Here is a 13,035-nt window from a genome sequence, read left to right on the forward strand (position 1 = left end):
TATCAGTACACTTTTTATTGATCTTGCTAGCTATGTTCTTTGCCATGCAGAAGCTCTGCAGTTTCATGCAATCTTTATCCAATCTTTCTTTGATTAGTTGTATTTCTGGGTTTTTATTAAGAAAATATGCAACCATATAAGATGATGCTAAGCGAAATAAACACCAAGATAGGGACATAAGTGTTCTTTTTCTTTCCTGCTATTGTTTTCAACATAATTATATGTACTATGTGATTTTTTTGTTTCTTTTGTATGTTCTTCCCCCACAGTATATCCCGTTTTCACTGTATTTGATTCCAGTACCTTACATCTTGTATATACATTTTTTCTAATTTGGAGAGGGGAAGGGAAATAACAAATACCAAAATAAGGATACAGGATGACCCATTGTAACAATGAGATTTATAAGACACTGTGTAGAAAATGAACTTTACAACTTTTGGGTATGGGGGAGGGAGGAGTTGGGGAGGTGGGAAGGGAAGGGATGGCAAGGGAAAAAGAGGAGGTAACAATGCTCCATAGGAAATGTACTCATCTTACTTGTGTAACTGTAACACCTCTGTACAGTATTTTCACAATAATCTATCTATCTATCTATATATATATATATATGAGGGATGGTAATAACAATTAAGAAAACGTAGGTAAAATGTGATTTGCAAGGTGATCAGCAATACAGTCAGATGAATCCAGTTTGGAGATCTCAGTATTGGAGGGATGCTTTGAAAAACTCTGAAAACATAGCTAAAGAGAAAGGCATTTTCAGATATCTGCAAAGAATGATCATACAAAATGTGGGGTGTGGTAAGTTTGGGATTTGGGTTTTGTTAATTCTTGTTTTGTTTGTTTAATTTTCTTTTGGTCCTTCGTTTTCCTCTTCTTTTTTAACTCATAGTTGGGTCAGGCTGCCTTCCCATCTACCTGCTTGCTGTGTCCCCGCACACTACAAGTTTTCAAGGGATGCAAGATCAGTTCTGGAAATCCTGGGTCAGAGAGCACTTTCTTATAGAGGAAACATTTTCAATCCTAGAGGAGTTAATGATGGGACAGGGAGGTCGTGTAGAGCCCGGGAAATGATTGAGCGGTCAGACCATTCATTCCTAAATTTCTGTCCTGTCAACAGTTGAGTAGTGGGAAAACAAACAGTAGATAGGAGAGTCGGATGTGTACTAAAGATAGGAGTGCTTTGGAAGACTCCCTTCATTCCTTGCTGCTTCTCTTGAAATTTGGGGGATTTTTGCTTGTTCATTTTTATTGTTTAGTTATGGTCCCACAGAACAGAAAATATAGTTTGTATCTACGATAGCACAGACTTCCAAATAAACAGCACTTGTTGTTTTTCTCTAAAATAGAGAAAGAAGGATAATTCCTATATCTTTCTGTTGCTGCAAAAACTATGAAAGAATAAGAGCAGCCTAGTGAATGGAATGAAAGAATAAAATTGTAAAAATGCTAGCCCAATAAGCAAGAAATTAAAAACAAAAACAAAACAAACACACAATCTATACACAGCCTGTCCTAATTCTAAACCAAGAGAGATGGAATCTTTAAATAAATAAGAGCTTTTAATGTTCCACATGACTCCTCATATGAATAAATGCCCTAAGACCATTCAAATCAGTCAAATAACCTGAGATTGTACCATCCATTTATTTATTTATTTATTTTATAATCAGAAAGTCCATAAATAATAATGGGACTCATTTTAGCTTCAAATGAAAGGGAATAAACAAACAAACCCCTTTGTAAACAATTTGAAATGGTAGTATGGGTAGAAGGCAGTGGGGAATAATAGGAATTCCTCCTTTACTCTATGTATAATTACCAGTGGCTATTTGTTTCAGATGTAAATAAGTCCTATCAAAAATAAAATCATAACTATAACAAAGCAATGGAACAAATGAGTGGGTTTCATTATGGCAAAGTGCTTCAGTGACAAAAGAAAAGGACTTTTCTTATTCTTCAATTTTACTTTTAATCAGAGAAATACAAATAAAACATGTATGTGTTCTCTGTGCTTGTAGCCTACTCCTGTTTCATGAAGTTGAGTAAATCAAATGGCTATTTAAAAAACAGATTATCTATTTCTTATCAGTTCCACATCATATGCTTGAATAACTGTGCTTAATATACATTTTTTCATCTCAGTAACTGAAGTAAGAAAACTTACATCAGACTTTCACCATCTGCTATATTCACAATGTAATGTACTATTTAACTGTCCAATGACCTCCTCTCCAATATTACAAGTATTTCTCTATTTCTCAACTGTTAAAATAATTGGAAGAACTAATTCCTTACTGGAACAAGTATATAAATTTTATGCTGTGTGAATATTATTCTCTGGTTCATATACCATGGTAAGAGGTAAACTTTTATTTGTTAATTTATCTTCAGGTAATTTCACTCACTGGATTAATAGTTACAACTTTTTATATTGTCCTATTGGCTACAACCTGTAAACCCAAAACCTTAATATTGAATTTCAGTCTCATCATTGTTTATATTTTCTTCCTTCCCCAGATGTACTGTATTTCTTTACCAATCTCTTGAGTACCTTGGGTTTGTTGTTGTTGTTTGTTTAACACAATGTGTGATTTCTTTTTAGAACATTCAACCCTACCAGTTCGTTTTGCTGTTTTTTGGTAAATTTCACTTAATTTTTTTTTTTTTTGTCTGTCATGATCCCTGAACTCTGGGCCTGAGCACTGTCCCTCAGCTCTTCGGCTCAAGGTTAGTGCTCTACCACTTGAGCTAAAGCTCCACTTTTGGTTTTCTGGTGGCTTATTGGAGATACGATTTTCACGGACTTTCTGGCTGGGCTGGCTTTGAATCGTGATCCTCAGATCTCAGCCTCCTGAGTAGCTAGGATTACAGGCATGAGCCACCGGCACCTGGCTAAATGTCACTTCAAATATGCTTATTTCTAGAAGCTTTTTATGATTTGTAAACTAGGTTACAAGTTACTTACCACTTCTTCTTGGTATTGCTACACATTGCATTTTCCTGTAATAAAGTATGTGAGAGCAGAAGCAGGCAATGTATAGAACACAGGAAGAGAACTGTTAGGAAATGAGAAAAGTAGAGGCAGAAAGTGTCCCCTCTCCCAGGCCATATTAAAGTGTGTTGACTTTATGAAAAAAGAAAGGGTTTTAAGGTCTCAACTACTACACACACACACACACACACACACACACACACACACACACACACACACACAATTTTAAAAGAGCACTCTAGCCACCAGTTTGAAGAATATGTGGGATCGTTAGATAAAATGAATTTATATTATCTCTGATGGACCTGATTTGCTGGGAAAGTGAGAATGGCTCTGGAAAAGATGAACAGATTTGCAAAAATGTGAAAGTACATAATGTGAAGAAATTGAAAAAGGAAACAACAAGCACCTTCTAAGAAAAGATATTTTAAACTTATCCTTTTTTTTTCTTTAGCAGCTAAAGACTTTTGGCAAATCAAATGTACAAAAACACAACGATGTCAAAGGCTTTAAGTTGAAGAAAGTAAGTGTATATTGTCAATCCAAGACCAACTTGAATAAGAAATTTCATCATTCATATCAGAGATTCAATCTGGCAGCCTTTCCCAATTTGGAGGAATGATTGAGAATGTCTGTTAATATGCCTGTCACTACAGTTAAAATGCCCCATCATAGCAAACATGGAGGTCAAGAGGATTTTCATTGCAGAAGCAAATGAAGACAAACCTGATAGTGTGTGGACAATCCTTTCAAAAAAAACACACTATTCCACATAGTCCCAAATAATGCCAGAGTAGACATGGTTTCTTTCATATATGAATTGTTAACTCTCTTTTGGGTTTTTTTACTCAATTCTTAGTGGAAGATTGTTCAGGTTAGATCAAGTTGGTATAACTTAATACGTTGTCAAGACTCTACGAAGAAGAGGAATTTCAGATCAGTACATTGTTGTCGTGGATGCTAGAAACAAACAGTTATATAATACATCATACTTCACAGAACAATAATAAAATTGACATATTCCATAGTAATTATATCCTTGTAATTTAATTTTGTATGTATTTTATTTAATTTTCATTTAGTTTGTCATTTCTACTCACCTATACTTTAAAACAAATCTTCAATAAATATATACTGTTTCCATTAGATCAACAATAACCACTGATTTTACTTCACACAATGATTGCTTATGTTACATGAATCTATTTCTCCCACTGAATGCAAATGGAAAGTCTGGAAGAAAGGAAAAGAACAGTCAGTTCAAAGGCACTGGAGAAATATCAAGTCACTGAGCTTCTTTAAAACAAGAAGAAATGAACCAAGAGAGCTAACCTGTTATCTTAGGCTGCTTCCTTCCTTGATGCAACTCTTACCTCTGAAGTAGAAGTGTCACTGTAAATACTGAGAAGTGCACACATGAAGATTGGAGGGGATGTAATAAGACTGATGGGACTTAAAGGATTAGGATCTGATTAGTAGCCAAGCCTCTACATGGAACACTAGGTGTTATATCCCAGAAGTAAGGAAGAGAAAGACACAACTTTATTCAAAAGAATAAAGCAATTCTTGACTCCATTCCACCTGTAGAAAAAACTGATCGTCAAAAGTAGAATAAATTATGTCAGGAGGAAGAAATCACCTAGAGCTGTGGTTGTTTTCAACTGAACTTGATACACCAAATTTGTTTTTTTTTTTTCAAAATTGATCAAAAATAAGACAGGCCTTAAAGGACATCATATTGAGTGAGCAAAATAAACTCAGAAGCAAAATGTAGTATGTTTTAATTCACATGTGGAAGCTAGACCTAAAAGGCATATCTATTCATGGACATGGACATATGGATATAAAACCATATATGATTATTTTATAGATAAGCATGGAACATGTATCAAACTAAAAGAAAAAAGTGAAGGGGGAAAGAAAAAGAAATGTAGAGAGTGGATAATTTTGTAATACGTTGCAAGTATATAAAAAAAACTCAAAGAAAGCTGTGAATAAGGAGATGAAAAGGCAGAAAAAGAAATAGCGTCTGTTAGTGGATGGTTACTAGTAGTGGATGGTTACTAGAGGAGGATATTGGACTAAGAAGAAGGATGATGAAAGCTGAATATAGTCAAAATATATGTGCCTATGAAAATAGAGAAAGAAAATCCTGATGATGACTAATGGCTTTGAATAACTGTTCATATAACAGATGGTCATTGATGTGTCTTCTTCAGAGAACCATGGAAGCTATTTGCTGAAGGAAGTGACAAAGATCAAGATACATTGTATTCATATACTGCGTTATTAAATTATATCTCCCTTATACAACTATTTAAAGATAATAAAAATTGCCTTACCAAGAAACAAACAAATGAACAACAACAAAAAAAAACCCACAAAGGAAATACTAAAAGTAGTCTAACCAATAGTTGAATACTTGAATAAATTGGTAAAAAAAAAAAACAACAACAGGAAACAATGCTATACTGATAACCTTCCTAATAGACCATGTTACTGTCACAATTGTATACAAAATATCATGGCGAATTCTCTTGAAATTTTCTCTTTCTTATATCATCAATAAATATGTTAAAACAAAAAAAATCTATAGCAAGGTACAGTTGCCATTTTTTTGTCTTTTTATTCCAATAACATATCTAGATTGTTGGTGTCATCTAGATTTCTAAGAAGAGTTTTCATTCATTCAGGGAAATTCTGCTAAACAAAAACTCTAGTCGGTGACTGCCTCTTGTCACTTATGTATAAATTGGAGATTGGAAGTTGATATAAATTCAGAGAAGGTTTGTTTATTTTCTTATGAAATCAGTTTTGAAATCAAGTAGTGCAAAGATATTACCTTTATGATAAAAGGTACAAAAGTATACAACAGTTGAAGAATAATGTTAAAAATAAAGAATCAACTTCCACAATCATCTAGTAATCATTTAGAGCCAACATAACCTGAAGTAGACATATATTGGCCTTCTAAGACACCAATATCCTACCTATTTCTGGGAAACCTGGATACATTAGGCTACATTGAATTGAGAAACTAGGTCTCCAATTCAATTAAGATTTCAGTTAGATTAAGCTGACATGTTGAGTTGAGCCTTAATTATCTGAAAGGTCTCAGTATAATCACCAGGAGGAGATTTAGATAAAAATATGTTTTACAAGCTTTTTTTATAAATAGGGCTAATAAACATTCACAAATAAAGCAGTTATTAATCACAAACAGCAATTTTGACCTACTTTACACATAAAATATATCAAGTGCATTTGGAATACTTACAGTATGGAAGATGCTATAGTAAAAATAATGGGAATCAAATGGAAGCTACAATGCCATATGTTAAGGAATTAATCAAATATATGTGAAATGTAGAGGACATAAGAAGGGAAATGATAAATGACAGGATAAAGGATAGAGAAAATAATATGAACTACCTAAAACTATGAACTAAATTTTCCATTTGTTATCCTCAATTCTTACTTTATTTTTTAAAACTTTAAGCAAAGTATACATAGAGTGTTTACACAATCCTTCTGTTGCTAAATTTAACTAAACTTTATTGTCATGTATTAATTTCACAAATTATTTCATGTATATATACATACATGTGTACATACATGTATATATACCTATATACAAATACATTCAGAAAAATGATGAATTTCTTCCAATTTTTAAAGTTAGATTTATTTTTTTCCATTTCATTTGAAAGGCAACACTATTGATTGATTTTCTATCTCCATTTTATTCCAATAAGTTATTGATTTCTATTCAGAATTTCCACATTTTTGAAAATATCACCTAGTTCCAGGAAGCTGTTTATAACTGTGCATTAAGATTGTACTACAAAATGAAATTCCTAATATCTAGGATGATACTATCTTAATTTATCTTATTTTATTAGAATATAATTGCATTTTTTGATGACATTTCAATTGGAAGTCTCCTCTGAATTGAAATTATAACTATATAAGTTGAGATTGATTCTGTTTTACAAGAATAAATAGTCCTTTTGTTATTTTCTGTTCCCTTAGGAATAAAACCTCTTTTGGAATTATTTTGAATTGATGTGAGTGAACACTGGATGGAAAAATAGCAAGTAGTTACAGATAATAAGTCTCTTCTAATCCCTGAGGAGATTAATCTGTCAATTATATAAGAAAGCTCTGAGAAAGATCTTAGTGCCTAGCCAAATGAAGCACAGATGAGGCTGAGCACAAATCTAGGCAGACAGCTGACATTCTCAGAATGATTCTACAGCAGGACCTCTGCTGCTCAGGAGTTTATAGTTGGGTTGTTGTGGGCATTTTCTGATCAGTCTTGAAGTTTCAAAACAATAGGAAAAGTACAAAAGAAATTAAGTCCTACCAAATGATCCAGATGTTTTAGACTAATTAATTTCAGGTAGAATTTAATGAATCCTTAATGGGTTTGGTCATTATCTTTACTAGAGACCTATGAATTTTTGTATAGCCATTCTCATTTTAATGCATACGTTTAATTGCTTTTAGAAATATACTATGTATGAGATTTCATAAATCCATGAAATGCAATGAGTCATATATTTGCTTATAATTTTTTGTGAGCAAAGTAATAATCTTAATCTGGTACTTTACGTAATCAATTTCTTTAAAAAAAAATGATGATGGTTGGTTCTGAACATACAAATTCCCATTTAGCTTCATAAAAGCTGAGTTGAGTATGATTTTCCCAGAAGCAAAAGAAATTCATTTTTCCTACACTTAAATTTGTGAGAAAAATAACATGTAATGAAAAGCAAGAAGATAAATCACACCTAACAAAACTGAACAGTAGAAAAGATGAACATGCAGATAAATCATGTTTTAAGAAATTAGGGCTTGATTGAAATTGCTCCTTGTTTTTTTTCACATTTGTTTTTTTTTCACTCCTTGTTTTTTTGTTTCAACATAAAGGACTTAACTTCTTAGCCCATATCATTTTCTGTCTGAATTGTCAAGAATTCTCTATGCCTATTAAAACTGGAGATAATACAGCAGAATAAATTTCAAAACAATTTAATGTAACACAATGTGTTTGAATTCTCTTTAATGTTTTGAAAATCTTATGTTTTTGTGTTTATTTTCATGTTAAGTCTCCTGTTTATTCACTTGCATTTTCCTTCAAATGTTCTGATATCTTTTTCTATTTTGGGTCATTTAAATTTTATAATTATACATTAAACAATTGTTCTCAATTTTATCCTTGATGGATGTTTCTCTTTTTAGTCTACCAAATGTATCCTTTGGTTTTTCAATAACGTGTTGAAAAAAAATCTCTCTATTTGAATATATTTTAATAACTATTGGGGCTTATTATATTTTGTAATTAGTGGCCATTAGTGATAATTTTTTTTTGTTGGTCATGGGAGCTGAACTCTAGGCCTGGGCACTGTCACCCAGCTCTTCAGCTCAAGGCTAGTGCTCTACCACTTGAGCCACAGTGCCATTTCCAGCTTTTTCTGCTTATGTGGTGCTGAGGAATCCAACCCAGGGCCTCATGCAGGCGAGGCAAGTGCTCTACCTCTGGGTCAACTTCCCAGCCCTGAAAATTTATTCTTTACAGTATTTACTACTGCTGTGATTATGTACTCTGACTTAGAAATGCAGCTCCAAACCGAGCACCCTTGGCCCACGCCTGTGATCCTAATTACTCAGGAAGCTGAGATCTAAGGATCTCCTTTCTAAGCCAGCCCCGGCAGGCAGGAAAGACTGTGAAATTCTTACCTCCAATTAATTGCCAGAAAACCGGAAGTGGCCCTGTGGCTCAAATGGTAGTGCACTAGCCTGGAGCTGAAGAAATGAGGGACAGCGATCAGGTCCAGAATTCAAAACCCCGACCGATTAAAAAACAAGGAAAGCAAGCAAGCAAGCAAGCAAGAAAGGAAGAACGAACTTGATCAGAGTAAATACTCTAATATAACTTCGCACTCACTAAGATGAACTAAAATAAAACAAAGTAGTGACTTGAACTAATACTATCTTCATGGTGAAAAAAAAAACTTGTAAGACTTGAATTTTCTAAGTTAAAGAATGTAATTTTCCTCAATGATATAGCGTTACTTACTGGACACAGTAATGAAGAAATGATTCAGAACCGCCTTCCAGGGAACAGGACACATGAAGAAATTGTTTGCCTGGACAGAACACCCTTGAGATCTGCTGACCAAGGGGAAGGACCCAGATGGCTCACCTGTGGGCCTGGAGAAAAGACTGAGAACTGCTCACCGGGGAACAGGACATACGTGGGCCTGGGCAGGATACTCAGAGGAGCCCCTCAGGATACAGGGCACGGATAGGACTGGAGAAAAGATTCAGAACTGAGTACTGCACATGAATGGGAACTGCGCATAAGGGGCCAGGACATACATGGGCTTGGACAAAAACTCCGAATCACTTACCAGCAGACAGGACATGTGTGGGCCTGACAGTAAAGACTCACCCAAGACACGGTGGATCTGGGAGAAAATGCTCAGAACCTCTGAGAAGAAGGGCTAGAGCTAGAAACCTGGATCTATACCCTGGCCAAGCTCTGTGACCTTGAACCAATTAATAAGACTTTTTTTTATTTTTTTATTTTTATATTTATTTTTTATTGTGAGAATACCGTAAGAGGAGTTACAATTACATGGGCAAGATAATAAGTACATTTCTTATCAAGCATTGTTGCCTCCTCTTTGTTTCCCCTTCCCATTCCTTCCCATACTCCCCCTTGTCCCCCCACCCAATCCTCCCGCCCCCCACCAAAGTTGTAAAGTTCATTTTTAGACATAACGACTTGTACATCTCATTGTTGCAATGGGTCCACCTGTATCCCTAAACGATTTGTTTTTTCCCTTCCCCTCCACAAATTATACCAACATCAAATACAGTGAAAGCAGGGGTTATACCGTGGGGGAGGGACATACAAAGCAACATAGAAATCATCTTATAAATATGTTAGAAACAATTGCATGAAAGATAAAAAACAAAAACAAAAAATTTGAATACTTATCTCGGGGTTCATTCCCCTAACATCAACTTATCTGACCTTTTCTGGTTGACTCAGACATATACTAGATATTGCAAAGAAGGGAAACCATGGGACCTATGTTTCTTTGGGCCTGGCTTACTTCACTTAATATAATTTTTTCCAAGTCTTTCCATTTCCTAACAAATGGGGCAATGTCATTCTTTCTGATGGAGGCATAGAATTCCATTGTGTATGTATACCACATTTTCTTGATCCATAAGACATTTATAATGTGGTTTCCTCACACTTAAATTGGGTGCAGTAGTAATGTTCACTCTAAACTTTCTACGAAGTTTAGAATATTTATATTTGTTAAGCAGGATCACCTACTCATATGATTAATACAACTAGTGTTCATTTAAAAATATATTTTATAAACATGCATATGCATATATACTAATATATATTGCATTTTTGTTATTAATTACATAAATTTCACAAATTTCACAGTGTTGTGGGATAGTGATACTTAAAGTCACAAACACACTTGAACCTTCATGAAGCAAATTGTCTTTACCATGATCTTTAAAGTTTATGAGTTCTGTGAGCTATTATTTCTTCCACATAGGGTGATATGTACATTTCTTTCCTTTTGCTTAGTGTCAGCTGTTCCCGCTTTTCCACTCATTCCGTTCCTCCCATTGCTGCCATTGAGTTGCCTAGTTTGTTTTGATCAATGTCCAGTACAGTTGATGGGTCCCTTTGTTGTATGTTTTCCCCTGTTTCCCTCTTTTCTGTGTCCTCCTCCTAGTATCTCTCTGATGTGCACATATATACTATATACCAGCACATATATACCATATACCAGCAGCATGGGGTCATTTAGTAATGATTTGACTAGATGAGTGGAGGTCCTTTGTTTCTCGAGTCTTGTTTACTTTGTGATATCACTTTACATCTTGGATTTAACATATATTTGATATATTTTTTATGTAGCCAACGAACGACAACAGAATTTTATATGTTCATCAGGAAGAATAAAATGCTATTTGTAAGAATAAATGGGTGAATCTGGAAAAAGACATAATGAGTGAATTAAACCAGGCCCAGAAAGACACAGAGCACTTTTTTTTTCATATAAAGGTATTAGATCCAAAATACAACCTCTCATGTAAACACAGAGATTTATGCATATATACATGATGAAGTTGACAAAAGTATTTTACCTGCACGAATAAAACTCTATGGTGTGAGCCCACTGAGAAATTAACAGACAATTTAACAAAATGAATTTCAGTAAGCTGAAGTATATTTTGAATGAGGGGGCTTAGAGGAGGGTGGATCACTGCATAAAGGAATGGTAATTGAGTACAATTATAATAATCAATGCACATAAGTAACAAAGAAGAAACTTGATAGGTAGGAGGCAGAAGAATGATGAAACTAGTGACTCTGCTCAGGATTCACCCTACGCATCAATGGGCATGCTAAATTGTAAACAATTGCACAGTCATTTATAAGTAAAAATAGTTTAATAGGAATTTTCTGCTGCTTATTTTGTTATTTAGAACAGAATATAACAGATGTCTTTATTGTAATTTATTTGAAGCTTTCAAAAGTATATTGCTCAAAGTCATGCTTTTTATTATCTAAATTAATTTTAAGATTTCTTTTCAATATTGTGTATCTCTACTACTATTTAGACATATAATTATATTTTAGTGCTATAATTAATTTCTCATTTCTCTTTTCCTATATTTGAAACAAATCAATTACATCAAAATCCTAAGTTGGAGCTCATTTAGAGCTCTAGCTTTCTTATTTTAGTCATATGGCCTCTAGAATGTGAGTTATCAGTGTGGTGCCCTGACTTACAATTTCTAAAGAATTACAATCAATTATTTAATGAAAACATTTTGTATGTTTTTTTATAAAAATAATGTACAAGAGAGGTTACAGTTACATGAGCAAGGTAATGAGTACATTTCCTATTGAACAGTGTTGCCACCTCCTTTGTTTTCCCCCTACCATCCCTTCCCTCCCACCTCCAAAATACCCCCCCTAAATTGTAAAGTTCATTTTCAACATAGTGTTATGTACATTTCATTGTTACAATGGGTCAACCTGTATTTTTATTTAAGCATTTTGGTTTTTTTTTTCCCTTCCCCTCCCTGAATTAGAGAAGTGTATATACAAGATGCAGGGCACCAACATCAAATACGTGAAAATAGAGGTTATACCATGGGGGAGGAATATAAAAAGCAAGAAAAACAAATCATACAGTACATTATAAATACATTAGAAACAATAGCAAGAAAGATAAAAGATATTTGTGTCCCTATTTCTGGATTCATTTCGCTTAACATCATCTTATATGGTCATATGTACATAGTTTTTGACCTTTTCTGTTTGTCCTACACATATACTAGTTATTGCAAATAAAGGAAACCATGGGATCTATGTTTCTTTGGGTCTGGCTTACTTCACTTAATATAATTTTTTCCAAGTCTTTCCATTTCCTAACAAATGGGGTGATGTCACTCTGATGGAGGCATAGAATTCCATTGTGTATATATACCACATTTTCTTGATCCATTCATCTACTGAGGGGCATCTGGGTTGGTTCCACATCTTAGTTATAGTAAATAATGCTTCGATAAACATAGTTGTGTGTTGTATGAAAGAAGAGAAAGTTATCACTCCCCTTGACAAAGATGAAGAGGCCATTGGGCTTGACAACATGCATATGATTAAGGCATTGCCACCTACTTCTATGAATAACTTTTGTGATAGTTTTGTCTCTCAAGATCTTTTTCAATACTTCAAATATTTTTGACTGTCAAGATGATTTACACAGGGGTTACACTTACATAAGTAATTTTATAGGTGCATTTCTTCCCTCATTTTTCTCTTACTCTCCCTCCTTCAAGCCCCCAAGTTGTAGAGATCATTTTCAACATGTTATCTTTAGTATATTGCTGTTGTATTGGTTACCTCCTTGTCCTTTATCTCACCATGGTATTGTTCCCCTTCCCTTCCCTAATTCAGATTGACCTATTCTGCTCATCTG

At 34.1% G+C, this 13,035-nt stretch overlaps 1 non-coding gene across 1 annotated transcript; it reads left to right on the top strand.

The window, feature by feature from the left end:
* The first annotated feature begins 12,635 nt into the window (after positions 1-12,635).
* LOC138835382 (U6atac minor spliceosomal RNA) lies at positions 12,636-12,761 on the top strand. The gene has a single exon (XR_011374576.1). It is a non-coding gene; the product is annotated as a U6atac minor spliceosomal RNA (small nuclear RNA).
* Positions 12,762-13,035: the final 274 nt, after the last annotated feature.

The sequence above is a fragment of the Dipodomys merriami genome, unplaced genomic scaffold, assembly GCF_024711535.1.
Source record: "Dipodomys merriami isolate MVZ:Mamm:240054 unplaced genomic scaffold, mDipMer1.0.p SCAF_1, whole genome shotgun sequence".
NCBI lineage: Eukaryota > Metazoa > Chordata > Mammalia > Rodentia > Heteromyidae > Dipodomys > Dipodomys merriami.